The following is a 17,125-nucleotide window of genomic DNA, read 5'->3' as shown; positions in this document are numbered from 1 at the left end:
CGCTACGTATTGCTGTCACTCTTGACATTGTGCTGCACGTGGTGTATATGCCCGGCACTGAACGTTAAATGAACATATGCTTTACAAAACACTAGCGAGGATTACCATTTTGAAAACAATAGAAGCTGGAATTTTTTCGATCCCTCTCCCTATCACCCTTTGTATCGCTTTGTATCAGATGTAACGCTGAGACACACCCCTTCCTTAGATTGTTTCTGTATTTTGTGGACATAAAGATAGCCTACACTATTGATTTTTAGGATAGTCAATAAGCATTCCGTCAGGGAGAGATATACTGCCGTGAATCGCATATTTGTCCCATATGAATAGGGAACCCAGCAAAAGATGGGACAGATATGCGATTCACGGCAGTATATATCTTTAGAGTGCTGGCTGATTTTTAAGTAGTCTTTTGTAACGAATAATTAAAATAAAATTATTAGGTCTGTAAAAATCAAAGTGCAAAATGAATAACCCATTGAATACATTAAACAGAAATATATCGTGAAATGACTACTGGATGACCCATTTTGTAATCCAGGATGTATGTGGTCCATCATACATGTGGCCGCGATATATAAAAAAAGTTATAGTGTCACGTACATTCAATTATAAAGAACGATTGCAGTTGACATCTTTTTTCTATGTTAATGGATCACGTTGCCCTGAAAGATGGCTGAAATGTATAATAAAACTGAAAGGGCCATCATATATTAGATATCAGAAAGAAATACATTCTTTGTACGATTATTTTAATAAACCAGAGATTCAGCGACGCTATTTCTCTTTTTGTATGGTTCATTGTCAATATGAATATTTAGATGGAACTGAAAGACGTACGATAGTTAACAATGGAGATTGAGAATTATATATCTCGTTATATATTACAGAAGACTTCATTTCGTTATATCTAATGTAAAATTGTCAGTCAATAAAAAATGTACTCATATCTTAATGTTTTATTCAATTAAAAAAAAAACACAAAAATTCCGATAAATATGCGTTTTGTCAAATTATTAAATATAAGTCAAGTACCTTCATATCCAAGTAGCATTCTTTCTTATTTATGGATGTGAGTTATGCCAACAGCCGTCAATCCGATGTTTGATGTTAATTATACCAAGCAGCCATAAACAACTGATGTGAATGATGCTAAATGGCAATTAATTGAACAACTTATATGAATTATGCCAAATGGCCATTATGCCAAACGGCCCTCACTGACACTATACAAATTGTTAAATGGCATTATCTAAACGGCCATTATGCCAAATGGCCATTATGCCAAACGGCCTTCAATTTGAACTGCATACAAATTATGCCAATGGCCATTATCCAAACGGCCCTATGCCAAATGGACATTATGCCAATGGCGAGTGAACGGCATTATGCCAAATGGCATTATGCCAAACGGGTAGCGCAAGAGAGCAGCTGCTGGCAGGTATCAGTCAGTAGCCTGCCGTGTTGTAGAGAGGAACTCAATTGCTTTGTGAGGGGTTTCTCTCTGGCCAACAGGTTATGGGCCCAGGAACGATCCCGTTCTCCATCTTAGTGAGATGTTATGGTTGCCGACGTTATCGCAGTGGGATCATGGATCGGTCATAAGTCGCGTGGCGCAGTGGGATCGGATCAGCCACGAAGTCTTGGTAGCGCCGGACGGAATTCATCAGAGGATGGAAGTTCGGTAGGATGCTTGGTCAGCAGTCCAATAGAGCGTCGGAACATTCAGGAGATAGTCAACAGGGTGCTGTGCAAACGTCGGATAGAGGCCATTTGTACGGGAGCAACGGATTGGACCAGGAATTGTTCGGCGAGGAGGAGCTCTAGACTAAAGGTTCGGTGTTAGGAGGAGCCAGGACAGTAGCGACGCGTGCACTCTAAGGAGGAGTGTTGGAATATCAGGTAGTGTGCGACGCCATCGCTGTAGATCGAAGATGGATAAGAAGCGGGCGCCAGTTGGTTGTAGTTAGGATATGAGTTATGAATGATTAGATACCTATTGCTGAATAAAGAGAACCGCAGCTGCTGGCAGAAGTATCATGTAGCCTGCCGGTGTAGAGAGGAAACTCTAATTGTTATTCTTTGTGAGGGGGTTCCCTTCTCTGGCCAACAAAAACAATGGATAATAAATCCATACGTAAACATAAAATACGCGTCGATTGGGTTTTGACACTTTTTGGAGCGAAATCGATTCTGCGTGAAAAACTCATGCGCGATGCTCTCCCTGCAGAATCGCAAGCGAGTCAGTTGCGGATGAGGCTTTGGTGAGTGAGATTTGAGCATGATTCTACCAACACTGATTGAGAGGACACCTTAATATGGATAAGGTGTGAAAAAGATATTTTAGTTACTAGATAAAGATTGTCGCGTCGTCGCTGTCCGGAACATCTTTGTCATGAGATAGGGGAGCTAAATGTCAAAGAAGGCAAATCCATACGATTTGACAGTATGTACCACACATGTTTCGGACAGCAGAACAAAGGAACAGTAGCGACAATCTTTATCTAGTAACCATATCTTTTGTGTGAAAGGATGAAAATCGGAGGACTGTTCGAGCCCATTCAGTGGTTTTGCCCAATTATAATTATGCACTTTAAAAAATCAGGACGGATACATATATTGAATCTATCTTTCTTTCTTTCTTTAATGTTGTTGTCGAACAGGCCACATTTGGCCCCAATGATGTAGAGTATCCGAAAAAAAAGTGAACTTTAAAGATGTTTTCAAGAGATAATACAAAGTCTGTACAAAACATTTAAACAAGCAAGTCATTGCATTCGTCTGTTTATGTCTGCGAACAACGATGAAAATCTTCGGCGCAACAACTCTGTTGAAGACACGCTGTAGGCCAACATAGCTCCACATGCCATATATGAAGAAAAGCAGCCTCAACATATGGTGTTTCGGAGCGTGCGTGGCTGGACGTTCAGGTCTATTTGTTCCAACATAACTCCACAGTCGATTCGTCCCTGCAGGGTATCGGCGATCATAATGGCTTTGTCGACATCTCTCCTTGAGCGAAGTAGTCCAAGTTGATCAACGGCTTTCGTAACTCGGTAGGCGAAACGGATCCAACGGTAGCCTACAGAAGTGCGAATCGAAGAAAACGGCGTTGAACATATTCACCCTCTCAGCACTGTTGTTTTAAGACGGACTCCAGACAACAGAACAGCTATCAGAGTCAGAGCGCACCAGAGAGCAATAGAGAGCTTTAAACAGTATATGAAGGTGAAATTCTTCGCAACTCTGAAGATGAATCCATAGTTCTGGATGTTTGTCGACGACGAATGAGATGTGTTGCTTGAATACTAGTTGCGGTCTAGGATCACGCCGAGGTCCTCCACATGGCTCACTCGTTCTATTTCTGTACCAAGAAGGCTGTAGTTGCAACGATGGGCTGTTTTTTTCGTGAAAACGTTATGACAGAACACTTGGCTGGTTATCACCATTCGGTTCAGAGAGCACCGATCTGCGAAGCGATCTAGTTGAAGTTGCCATTTCCGTTTTTGTATTTCCAAAAGATTTTGAGATCATTTGCGTAAGGCAATCGAGGACATTTGATAAAGAGGTGCACATCGTTGAAAAGGACTGGAAGATCAGTGGTCCCAGATGACCTCAGTATACCGGATGGTGCATGAAAACTTTTAGAGCTGCATTCCCAGTTCCATTCCAGTTTTGCAATGGCTAATGAGTGATTAATCTTATCGAAAGCTGTAGGGAAGATCCATTAATTACGTAACGCAAAAATTGGCCATTTTCAACTCCCCTTCCCCTCACATCTTTTGGTATGAAGATCCAAAATTTTGATGGACGGATGGATGGATGGACCAGAAACGGCAAATGATGTCGGCACAGAAAGCGTGAAATAACTTAATACTTGCCCTGATAGGGATCGAAGAACTCATCCTCCAACTCAGACGAGGACCGGATGGCTGCGTCAGTGGAGCGGAGGACGAATGTTTACGGAGCTAGGACGACTGATTTGTTTATTGGTTGACTGAAGCGACGATTACATCAGAGACAGAATGCATAAATGAATTGATACTTGCCTGTAAATGGAGTTTGAAGACCCCATCTCCCAGCTCCACACAGGACCTGGACGGCTGCTGTCCTCTGGCGGGAAGGCTGACTGTGGTGAGAGAAATAAGGCCTAACTCGAAGCTTGCGGCAGTATGCGTCTGGTGTGGCTTGACTATATTGTTTACTCCATAAATACAATCCTCTGAAGATACATTCAGTGGATCTACGGCTGTGGTAGCTGTCTCGGTGCCAAAAATTTTCGTCAGATCTGTTGTCGCAGAACTCCCTAGACAATTCCTTTCGCCATGTGGAGGTTGATAATGCTTTGATTTCAAGCCATGCTCAACCCCACTTTGAAGGATAGAAAGGTTAGTGCTGATGTCTCTTCCTTTGGCGACAAAGGGTAACGTGAAGTCTTCGCTGCCCATAGGTGTTTTTTAGCAGCACACTTGATCGGCAGTAACACCAACATGGGCTGAACTGCAGGAACAGTGGCAATCTAAATGATGGAGAGGAATCACCAGCCGACACATTGAGGGATGAAGGATCACCATTGACACAATAGGAGAACCGGTCTTGATCAATCTGAAATAAAGCAATTAAGAGTTTTAGTTCAATGGGAGTATATCCTAGTCTTTTACGCTGCTGCAACTGATCGATTATTTTAAGAATATGTATTTTCATGGTGGCCAAATTAGGCCAATCTGCGACAAAACCGGTACACTTACTCTAGTTAGAAACGAGCACTGGTCTGGCAACATGCTGCCGTAGTCATACTTTTATCGTTTTTCATAAAGTACCAATTATCAATACGTTGATAGTGAGCAGCGCTCTTACTGCGCTACCAAATTTGGTCACCTGTCAGTCGCGCTACTGGTTTAACAGTGCGTTTAGTCGCGACCGGTAAAGTGTCAAGTGATGATACTGCGCTGTCAAACGGCTTATATTCACCACCGGTAATCTTGCTCTAAGGTATCAGGAAAGTGATAGTTTTTTTGTGTTTTAAGTTCCAACAGTGATTCGGCTAAAGTGATTTTTTTTACACATAAAATCGCTACATTTCAAATGGAGTTCGTGCGGACCGATTTTGATGTGCTGTCGGAAACCAATCCGTGTTATGTGCTCACGAACAGATAGTTCGCGCGGGATAGTTTGTGTGGTTGAAATAAAAACGTTGTTGGATGTAGAACGTTCGGTGATTATCGAAACATCATATTCTGTGATGCGGGTGAATAATTAAAAGAAAGTGAAACCATCAGTAAGTAAGCGTAAGGATGGTAGGAAAATATGGTGTTTTATTGTAAACTGTGATTCAAAATAATGCTTTCTATCACTAAATACACGCCAGAATCAAATAGATTAAATTTTGATTCAAGAGTGTAACACTTCAGATATCATTATGATATGTGGGTGTTATCATGCGGGCTTATTGTACACGAATATAATCGGAATGCATGCGTTCTTGAAATGGGCTATAGAGCGCAATAGAGCTATCACCTCTAGCTCCCGGATTCAAGATTCTTGCAATTATATAAATAAAATGGTGCACGAATATTCTATCATAATGCCACTGCCAGACATTGGAGTTAGATTTAAACACACACACAATTATCAATACGTTGATAGTCATCCAGGATAAATCTTGGCATGGAGATGGGATGGTCCTATTAGAGATCAGGCTCATGTTCGAGCGTATTCACCGGCTCAGAGCTCGAATTCACTAGCTTATGAGGAAATAGAATTGGCAACCAACAAACTCGTGTTTTAAGTGAGTGTATGTGCTGCCGATCGGTGTTCCACTACACCACAGTAATAATTTTGCGGGAGATGAAAAGAGACAAATGACACACCGTCGATGGTGATTTGACTAGAACCCTCATTCTTCGTCCAATTTTCTTGCACCTTAATCCAACACAATTGAATGAATCATGTCCACCTTTAAGCCAATTGAATTGGATCTATACTCAGTGGATCAAGTCATTTGCTGATTGGCAAATTAGAAGTACTAAGTTCAGATATAAGCTTGATTCAAAACGAATAATATATGTGAACTTTGAAATAAAAAAAAATACAAGAAAAATGCATATTCAAATCGAGAAGCGCATAATTTTTTCACCTAATTTAATCCACATCACAGATCCCACCCTGGTGATTTATCATCATCGTCATCACTGACAACCTTGACAGCGCAAAATGACATCGGTCCGGTAATCGGTTGACGCAAGAAACGTTACTCCTTTCATGGAGGACCCATTGTTGCGCTTTCCGTCGTCTCGCGATATCTGTCAGTGGCTGTTTTGCTGCGCTGCCGTCATTCTTTTGACGTCGTGTTACCGTAAAGAAAAGTATAGCTTCCTTGTACGAATCAACCGCAGATTGGTTCACTTTTTTCCTCGACGTCCGGGTTAGGTTCCGCAAATTTCCCGCACTCAGCGCACTGGAAAGTGGTCCCGTTGAACAGCGGACGCGAACGGTTCTGATTAATGATGGCCCCTGGGGCATCTGATGTGACGAGTGTTGCAGGATTTGCTTGAAGAATGCCTCTAGCGGGCGGCTGGATCGATTGCACCAGGAGAAGACGGTGGAGATTGTCGAAGAGTTACGGCATCTACGTGAGTGTGAAACGTCCAGGAATCGATTGCGTGATGGGTATCGGTTTTGTTTTGATTGAGATCAAGATTACCAAGGGTTCGAGCTTTATTTTCGTGCCCTGCTACCGGAATGTCGCCAATCTGAAGCCAATCTGAAGGCACAAGAAATCAAGGCTCGTAAAGATAAACCAATCGCTGATGGAGCGCAGGATATGCCTTCCGGAAGAACTGATGGTAAGTTTATTAACTTGATTTATTAGATGTTTGTGGGGAAGGGTTGGGGTGAATGGGTGTTCCAAAATGGAGGCTTTAGGAAGACTCGAATGTTATTGTTTCGAACATTGGAACAATGTTCGAAATCTGTTGGGACATCTGGTGGATCTTACTGATACTTATCACACAGTGGATAGATGTAATAAATGCTGGGCATAATCAATTTTAGTGATATTTACCAAGGCTTTTTTAAACTATAGCTATCTACAATATTTATTTGATGAGATTCAAAGTAATAATGATCGATAGGATATAAACTCCTGATATATGAGCGGTATTGAGTAATTGTATTAGAAACAAGTTCATCTCCAGGATTAAGATTTGCTAACCATTGCATTTCAAAATGATCAAAACAGTTTCACCTGAATCAGAGATGATTTCAAAACGCATATGATTTGCTTTAGGGAATTTTGATATTGTCGTAAACAGTGGACAGAAATCAACATGGAACAACATTTTCAAGCGAAACATCTATTTAATACAATCTTAAATAACCTAGCAAACTTTTGATATAATTTTTGGACCGGCTGTCCTGCTGAGGGCGGGAACATTATCACCCAATGCCAAATGCACCTTTAGTGGAGCAGATGGTAGTAAAATGTCAAATACAAGCAAAATCGATGAAAGCGCCATCGGTGACCGATCGACCACCTACACAAAATTGAATCTACCATTGAAAAGGTGAACGATGAAAAATGTGTTGAGTAAAACGTCTGTTTCTCTATGCCATAATGTTGGGAGCGGGCCATTTGGCATAAAGTCATTTGGCATAAGTCCAGGCATAAAGGTCATTTGGCATAACGGACATTTAATAATTGTGACTAGCGTCAAAAGTGAGGGTTTTTTGCAAATGACATTTGGCATAATGTTTCGTTGCGTTCGCTAAATGGTGACTAAGAGGGGGAAACACCAGAAATAGTAATATAACTCCGTCGAAAATATTAAAAGACATTATCATCTCGTGGAAAGAATGCATCGTAATGCATGCAAAAGCAGGGCATGCCGGATTAGAGCAATGGTGAATGTAACTCCTTCTTTAAAAGTAGGCGGGCCGGATTATGGCAATGGAGGATGTGATCCCTTCTTTAAAGTAGTGTTGCCCGGATTATGGCAATGGAGATATGATCTCTTCTTTAAAAGAGGCGCTCCGGATTAAAGTCATGATGGATTTGATCTCTTAAAAGTAGGCGCATGCATGGATTGTAGCAATGGAGGATGTGATCCTCTTCAACAGTAGGCGCTTGCCCGGATTGTGGATGTGATTCCTTCTTTAAAAGAAGGCGCTGAACGTAATGGCAATGGGGATGTGATCCCTTTAAAAGTAGGCGCATGCCCGGTTTAAGGCCATGATGGATTCGATCCCTTTTTAAAAGTAGGCGCTTGAATGGATTATGTCTATGGATGATGTGATCCTTCTTTAAAAGTAGGCGCTCTGGATTATGACAACGGTGGATGTGATTTTCTTAAAATAAGGCGCTTGCCGGATTGAGGCAATGGTGGATGGATCCTTCTTTGAAAGTAGGCGCTGTCTGATTATGCCAGGTGATGGATCCCTTCTTTAAAGAGGCGCTGCCCGGATTATGACAATGGTGGATGTGATTCTTCTTTAAAGAAGGCGCTTGCCCGGATTGAGGCAATGGTGGATTGATCCTTTCAAAAGTAGGCGCTTGCCCGGATATGGCATGGTGTATGTAATTCTCTTCAAAAGAAGGCGCTTGCCCGGATTGAGGCAATGGTGGATGTGATCCCTTGTTTAAAGTAGGCGCTTGCCGGATATGACAATGGTGGATGATTCCTTCTTTAAAAGAAGGCGCTTGCCCGGATTGAGGCAATGGTGGATGTGATCCTTTCTTTAAAAGTAGGCGCTTGCGGATTAGGCATGTGTATGTAATTCTTCTTCAAAAGAAGGCGCTTGCCGGATTGAGGCAATGGTGGATGTGATCCTTGTTTAAAAGAGGCGCTTGCCCGGATTATGACAATGGTGGATGATTCCTTCTTTAAAGAAGGCGCTGATACTTCGGAAGATTTTCTGAAGGAACTTCCGCAGGAATTTTGAAGGAACTCTTGATGAATTTCTGAAGGAACTTCTGGAGGAATTTCTGGAACCTGAGGAAATTTTGAAGGAACATCCGGAGAAATTTTGAAGGACCTTCCGGAAGAATTTTATAGAACTTCGGAAGAATTTTCGAAGTATCTGAAGGAACTTTCGAAGAATTTCTGAAAGAAATATCAGGAGAATTTTGGAGGAACTTTCGAGGAATTCCTAGAGAACCTGCGGAGGAGTTCCTGCAAGAACTTCTGGAAAACTTCGGAAAATTTGCGGAAGAATTCCTGGAGGAACTTTCGGAGAAATTCCTAGAAGAACTTCAGAGGAGTTCCTGAGGAATTTCCGAGGAGATCCTAGAGGGTTCCGGGGATTCTTGGAGGAACTCCAGAAAGTGAAAGTCCAGGAGTTTCCGGAATTTCCTCCAGAAATTCCTCCGGAAGAATTCCGGAGGAACTTCCTGAGAAATCTTGAGGAACTTCCGAGGAACTTCGGACGAACTCCTGGAGAAACTTACGATTGAATTCGTAGAGGAATTCCCTGACTAACTCCTTGAGGAATTCCCTTAGGAACTCCTGGAGGAATTCTCTGATGAACTCTTTGATGAATTCCTGGAGGAACTTCCGGATGAATTTTTGGAAGAACTTCTGGATGGATTCCTGAGGAAATTCGGAAGAATTCTGAAAGAATGTCCAGTGGAATTTTTAATGAACTTTCGAACTATCTCGTAGAGGAACTGCCGAAAAACTGGGTTTTAACGTTTTAAATCATGCGCACGACCCGCGCCGCCGATCACCAACGGCGTGACGCAGCCGCGCCGCCGACGCTGGCTAAAATGATCTATTACGCCGCCGCCGGTGAATTTTCAATCTGCGCGGTATCGCCCATTCCTACTCCTTCTGCCGACAATTTCTGCGGATATTGTAACGCAGTGTTGCGCGTGATCTTTCGATAGATACAGCTGCCAATCGTGTTAATTTTACTGGCAACGAGTTAGTTATAAAAATCAATTCGGACCTCTGAATATGTGCACAAGGATAACATCCAGAAATGCCGCCCATCAGCAGAACATGGTCTATCTGATTGCAAGTTTTGCCATTTGGTGTCTCCAGGTGTGTTCGCAAAGTAAGCTACTGACTGGCCATCCCTTTTTTTCTTTTTTTGAGCAAGGGTAAACGGAAATCTGCAACCAGCCACCTGAGGAGGTAACTCAGGTAGGTGGGGATGGGTATGTCAACTCTTACCGACACACTAAAACCAAAACCCTTTCGCCAGTCCGTACCCCGGCCCGCAATTAAGCAATACATCAGGGGAGGACTATTGAGAACGCTCACGTCTATGCTAACGCACTTGACGTGCGTTAACCGCGTAAACCGCAATGACCTCTATATTTACATACTGAGGGTCCCGCAGCCCACCCGCGACATGTTGGTTGTCGGGTGAGCAAGTGTTCACTGCATCACAGGTGCTCCTTACTCGCACTCTTGGTTTTGTTCAAGACGCCACCACCGCTGAGTTTCGAATAATCTGTTGAGATGCTGTGTTCACCGCATTCCATATAGCTTGCCCGGCACATCCTCTCGACGAGGTTGTCGTGGTTGATACATACCGCTAACAAGCAGCAAGGCATTGCGTTCTACCTCGAATCGCGGGCATGCAACATCACATGCTTTGCCGATCTTACCTCACCCACATTCAGGACACTCCGCAGAATCTGCGAAGCCAAACATGTGTAGGAATTTTTAAAGCAACCATTTTCAGACAACACCTGTGTTAGGTGGAAGTTGACTTGACCATGCTTCCCATCAACCAGTTGGACACATCCGGAATTAGTCTGTGGTCCAACGACCCGACTGCGGTGTCCCATGCTTTTGCCATTTGAGCAACGAGGCTGCTCTCTTGACACGTCGCACTTGCACCGATTCCCTCGTTGTAGCACTCATTTTCCTCTAGGAGTATGTCAATCGGCATCATCCCAGCTATAACGCACCTCATATGATATGGTGCGATATGCGTCTGACACGTAGGCACATCAGCCGGTGTACTCTGATCAATTTATTTCATTGTACTCGGCTTTAGTGCTCGGCCCATGCCGGACGCCATAACGGAGATAGACAATGCTACGCCAGCTATCAGCCTACGCACTTGACTACACCGCCGATCTGTTAGACATCATTCGTGACAAAGATTTTATCGCAAAGAAACCGCTGATACGCATAATCGACGTGGCTCTCAAAATTGAGCTATCGTCGATCATCACGCCAGATACTTGAGAGACCTCACGAGTTAATTTGCAGGTCCTACTCTATCCTCGCTTGCTAACCCACAGCATTTCTATGCACCACCATGACCTTCTCGGTGTGCAAGGGACAACCGCCTGAGTGAGCCACTTCCACTCTGCCAATCGCGTTTGAAGCATTCAGTCGACTTCGTCGAGAGTGTCTCCGTTACCTCCAGCATTACGTCATCCGCGAAGTCCTCAATCTCCATCGGCCGGGAGACCTAAGTGTAACTCCATCGTACATAATATTCCACAGAACCGGTCCGAGGATCGATCCCTGTGAAACCCCCAAAGACTACGATCGACTTTTGACCAGCATCCGTGTCGTATATCAGCACTCTATTCTAAAAATAACTTTTCAGTATCCCTACAGGTAATCCGGAACTTCTAATCGGTGCAGGAGTCGGCAATTGCTGCCCGCATAGACAGAAACGCGTTTTTACATCATGTAATCAACGCGCAGTACCTAATACCTCTTCTGTTTAAGCTTTCGCTATCTTGGCGTATCCGTTACCGCTCGAATTGCTTCGATGGTAGAACGGCTACGGAACTATACTGGTTGCTGGAGCACCAGCACACTCTGTATAAGTCGACAATCTATTCATGATGACCCTCTCTAGCAGCTTCCCAGCTGTGTCGAGTATGCAAATTGGTCTGTAGCTCGAAGGTCCCCGCTGTTTGCCAGGCTTCATGCACCATTGTTTGCCGTTTCCATCGATCTGGGATGTTTCCTTCGTTCATGTATCTCTGAGGCAGCTCCTGAACATATTCGATCGGCAAGAATGGAGTGTTTAAGGCCAGGTGGGAATACCATCCGGGCTCTTATTGAGCTGGGTTAACTGATTATTGAGCGTTAACTAAATTTCTTTGCGGCTACGATAAGCTCTTCGTTAGTCACTAGCGGTATCATGTCGACTGACTCGCTGGAGTAGCGGGCCAGCTCGATGATTCATGCCTCGGAAACAACCTTCGATTATTTTGGCCACATATCCGGAGGTTTCCAGGTGGCGTGCTGTAAACCTGCATGCATCTCCTATGGGGTGTCATTCGCCATCCTGAACAGTTGTTCAAAGCAGGCTGGCTTGCCACATTTAATCTCGTAGTTCAGAGCTCTGCTCGCTGTCTAGAGTACCCACGTCATCGAATCGCCCAGCGTCCGTTCTAGCACGTCGCAACCTTCTTTAGCTCTAAGACAGGTTCTACGAAGATCTGCGATCGTGTCAGACCACCAGTACACTGGTTGTCGATTGCCGGGCTGGGCCTCTTGGCATCGCTATATCACAGGCACGTGTTAGTACCTCCGTCAGCTCGTTACCGCTCAGTCCTGTAGTCCCATTTTCCCAGCGCAGCGTCCTCCAACAGTTCTTGATTGAACTGTGAGGTGCGTCATCTGGGATCAGTTGCACCGCCCCTTCTGTCGTACTTTTCCGGGTATCACCATATAACGTACTCCTGATGGTCGCTAGAAGTATGACCCTCGTGGACCATCCATTGGTTCTTCTCCATCCTGCGCTGCAGAAGGTGACCACCGCTCGGTCCTCTAAACGTTGGCACTTGACCTTCGTCCAGCAGAACTACGTTCAATACCGCTAGTGATCAGCAGGATATAACCTCAGCGTTAGTGAACCGGGAACCCAGTCCACTGCCACGCATTGCAGTCAACGCTTACAACTACTGGTTTAAGGCCAGTTAGTTTCGCCGCAAGACTATGAACTACCCTAGTGTACTGCTCAAGGATGTTATCGATCATTTAGTAATCTGCCTTCGATTATTTAGTAGTTTTTCAATAACTCATTCCAGAGGCTAAATTTAAAAATGTGTTGTGAGTTCTAGTAAAGGTTTATCTACAACTCTACCTAACAGTTCGTTGTTTGAATGTTACTAATAAAGAGCTATAGTAGTAGCAGTAACTTAGACAAATGATTGAATTTTGTTATCATTTAGTAAGACAGCAACTAGCACCGTAACTCCTTTAGCAGTGGAATTCGAACATCGACCTGTTAAGGAGAGTTGTAGAAAGACTTGCACTAAAATTCCACCACAAATACATTTTGAAATTAACCTCTGAAGACAATTAATTGATATTATTCGGCAACCTGGCCGTACGAAAACCATTTTTTGTTAAATATCTTGTGTATATGCACAGCATATGTTTCGAAATGGACAAATTGATATGAAATTGCGAAAAGAATCCACGTGTCTTGGAGGGACTGAACCCTCAACCTCCTACTCTAGATAGGCGTGATAACCCTACAACAAGACCACTTAAAGGTCACGTTTGCGGAAAAGCCATCAGAACTGAGTACCAACCTCCACGCGGTTAGCCTCTTTTTGCAATGAATATCTTCGGATGCTTGATTTGTCCAATCTCCACATTTGCTTTACTGTTGTATATCCACAGCCGGAGTGCACATTGTTTATTAAACGAGAGGATCGATCCATGCCCCCAGCAACGGACTGGGCGGAGGTATAGAATGCGAATTCAATCGCACTCTGCTGTGCCAAAGGCTTGCTTGGCTAAAGCATTTGATGAGTTTGATTGACATTAGTTATTATTTCATTAGTAGTGCGCATCATGCTCGCATGGATATACTATCATGCGCACTAATCAGAAATGAGTTGCGACGTCTGATAACTGCAGATATTTCATTTTATTGAAAACAAATTTTCGATTTTCTACTATACACGAAATATTACTCGATCAATATCAAACAAGAGAGTTCTGTAACTCGTGCTATATTAGATAGAGTGGTGAACATGCACACATGATTTTCTTTATACACCCATTGATTAGTTGCTTCAAAAACATTTCTTTTTCCAGACGACGATATTCATTGGATTCAAAGCCGGAACCGTCGACCGCTTCTCTCCGGTAGACATGCTACTCAATTTGAAAGACTGATGCAGAGCAAACGGTTCCGAGAAGCGAACCGCTACGAGCTGGGTCATCTGTGCTGTTGAAATCTTTCAGAAGGGTGCGAAGTTGGACCAGTGGCATCCTGTTCAACTGTACGCCACAAATGTCGCTGCAAATTTGACGTCGAGCCACGTTTGACGAGCACATCATCTCATGTAAGTAGCATATTCTTCGCGAACCACACGCACGAGGAAACGTTACAGCTTCATTCGTGCCCTAAGAGGGATAACTATAAGAAGTCCGAAAACGAGGGCGAAAGTTCATCGTTCTAATAATTCGATTAAGTTGAACGCCGTTGTTACGCCGTCTCCTGCGAAGGAGCAGCCACCGCAACTAGCTGCATGCGTTGAGGAGAAGGATAAGGAAGAACAAACAAATGTGATCACAATTCCAGAACTATTGCCTCCTCCTGTGAAAGCCCCAACCATTGAGGGAGAAGCTAATCTAGACGCTGAATTGACAAATCTTTTAGAAAGATGGTACGGGAGAAGAGAGATTGAGGAACTAAGCCATCTTAGGGGGAACATTGATGCGCCTCTCGAAAATGGTGTTTTACAAACCTGAACTCTAGTCGTATTATTGACTCTAATTATCAAAATAATGCGAGTGCGCCAAAGCCGGTATTTTGTTCGACCCATGAGTCAGTTGATTGAAACACCAGTGAACAAGCCTACCTTCCAATGTCCCGGATTTAGCGCCATTCCAATATAAATACCCAGATACCACTTCCGATGGACGTAATAGAAATCGATGATGATGATGATGGACACGCCGCATTACCGGTGGGACCTTCAACAAGCGTTCCGTAACTGAAAACCGGAGCAGACTTTGAGTGAAAGGATATCCTTAACATTGTTAAACATTTCCGAGGTATGACGAGAATGAATCATATCTCGTAAAAGCTAAATAATGGAGCGCAGAAGCTGACATCAGCAAACGGAAAACGAAGGAGGTACGCAAGGTTCTGTTGTGACGTCTGTTGGGCAAAACAGTAACTCAGCTCTTCAATCAGGCAATAGAAATCCTCAACAAATTATAATATCGCCTGCAGTTAACAACCCTCAAACGTACATAGCCAACACGATAGTGCAGCCTGCCGCCCCAAAACCTTCTTTGACTGTTAAAAACCTATCAGAATCAATGGGTCCTCAACGGTCTCTGTTACGGATAGTTCTGCGGGTCCGCAGCTGAAAATTGCACACGTACAATCTTAGTTGCGGATCCGAGTACATCGCAAAATACAACTGCGACACACCCACAAAGGCTCCTAAACGGGTACTAGTCGATCACAACGGTTGCTACCAAACCCAACCTAGCAGTTCGGAAAATGCCCACCGCGACGTTCACCGTCAAAGCTGGCTGCCAAAACAGCGCTGCAAATAAGCCAGCTCCGCAAAGGATAATCGGTAGCAGCTCATCAGCGCAATGCCGCTGGTGGAGCAGCTACTCGTTACGTACCATTGCCCGAAACAGGCAGGAGTAAGCCCACCCGACTCATCGTACAGAGGAAGCAGGTTCAAACCATCATCCAGTCGTCGACGGTAACGCGCACTAAGGTAGCTGGGAACGTGGAGTCCACTATAACAAGCAGCAGCAGCAGCACAACTACCGATATTAACAATTCCTTGAGATCACATGCTTCAGCAACCGCCGAAGACGTATCCAAGCAGGCGGTGTCGCGAGAATGGAATCGAAACATCGCTTGCAAATCGACTACAGGTGGGGTTAGCTGGCCTGAACGGCCCGAACAAACAGTTCAAGCTGAATAACACAACTATCAAACGAATGAATTAATCTCCGCGAGCCAACAACCAACTGAATAAGATTACAGGTTTAGTGGTTAAATACTAAGCAACATTCTCATTTATGTATTGTAGAATTGCAACTTATTTGCTGAAATGGTTAGAACTTTGAGCACGTCGTCTGACAGAAACATTCGGAAAATGGTGTGCAATTGTATAATAGGTCTACGAATTGGAAAATATTATCGCACTAGCGTTTAAGTGTATATTTTCAAAGCAAGTTTACTAAAATATCACAATCCTTAAAAAATCATATCACAATCCTTAAAAAAGTTTACTTTGTCAGTATCTGAAAACACCATTCAAGCGACAAATTATGCGCGAGGGTAAACGTAAATCTCGCTTATCTTTTAAAAGACCAAGAAACCATTTAAGAAATTGAGTCATTAGTCCTCAACAGCTCCTCAAAGGGCTCTCTTACTCAAAGTAAAGCTTTGCTCGTGTCTTGAACACCGCAGTCTTTCTATCCTGTATAAAACTTATATAACGGATTCAAAAATCTGATTGCACCATTAAGCGAATTATATTACTAAATGGTTTGAAAGATTGAGAAAAGGTTGTGAAACATGCTGTAAAGAAGTATACAGGCACGTCAAAACAGCTTATAGATTCGCCAGATTTGTTGATCATATGTACAGCACACATAATCAGCCGTTTTCCCTAACCTTATCCCGACGTTTGACAGTATCGTATCTATCTCTCTGGTGGCACTAACTTCTTTATGATCGGAATTCTATCCGTACTGAGCTTAGGTCTAGGTCTAGGTCTAGGAGCAAGGTCATGCGTCTTCGAGTTCCGTGGTCACACCGCATCTCCTTTCCTCAGTAAGTAGGCGGATCTATCGTTCCGTCTCTTCAGCTCCAGGGACCTCCATTCCTGCTTTAGGAACATCCATAAATCACATAACGCTTAGAATTGGAAGGAGGTATTGCCTAAAGTGGGCAATCCATAAAAAATTCAGTTGTTTCCACAAACAGTGTGACAGGGGAGGAAGTGGTTATTGAAATGGTCTTTTGCGTTCGTAATTAATGGATTTCACTTTGCCTTTACAACTATGTTGCAGAGGGTCATCACAGACACTCTCACAGACACTGTAAAAAATACCACACGAGTGTATTTCGCACAGAATTTGGCCTAAAAAATTATACAAATATTTGTAAAGTGCAATGGTACCTAGGATGTTGAAAAACAGTTGAA

The 17,125-nt window shown here is 43.4% G+C and overlaps 1 pseudogene; it reads left to right on the top strand.

The window, feature by feature from the left end:
* The first annotated feature begins 6,506 nt into the window (after positions 1–6,506).
* On the top strand, positions 6,507–15,920 carry LOC134209770 (uncharacterized; annotated as a pseudogene).
* The last annotated feature ends 1,205 nt before the right edge of the window (positions 15,921–17,125 follow it).

This window comes from Armigeres subalbatus, chromosome 2, assembly GCF_024139115.2.
Source record: "Armigeres subalbatus isolate Guangzhou_Male chromosome 2, GZ_Asu_2, whole genome shotgun sequence".
In the NCBI taxonomy this organism is placed as follows: Eukaryota; Metazoa; Arthropoda; class Insecta; order Diptera; family Culicidae; genus Armigeres; species Armigeres subalbatus.
This window is presented reverse-complemented; position numbering and strand designations above follow the sequence as displayed.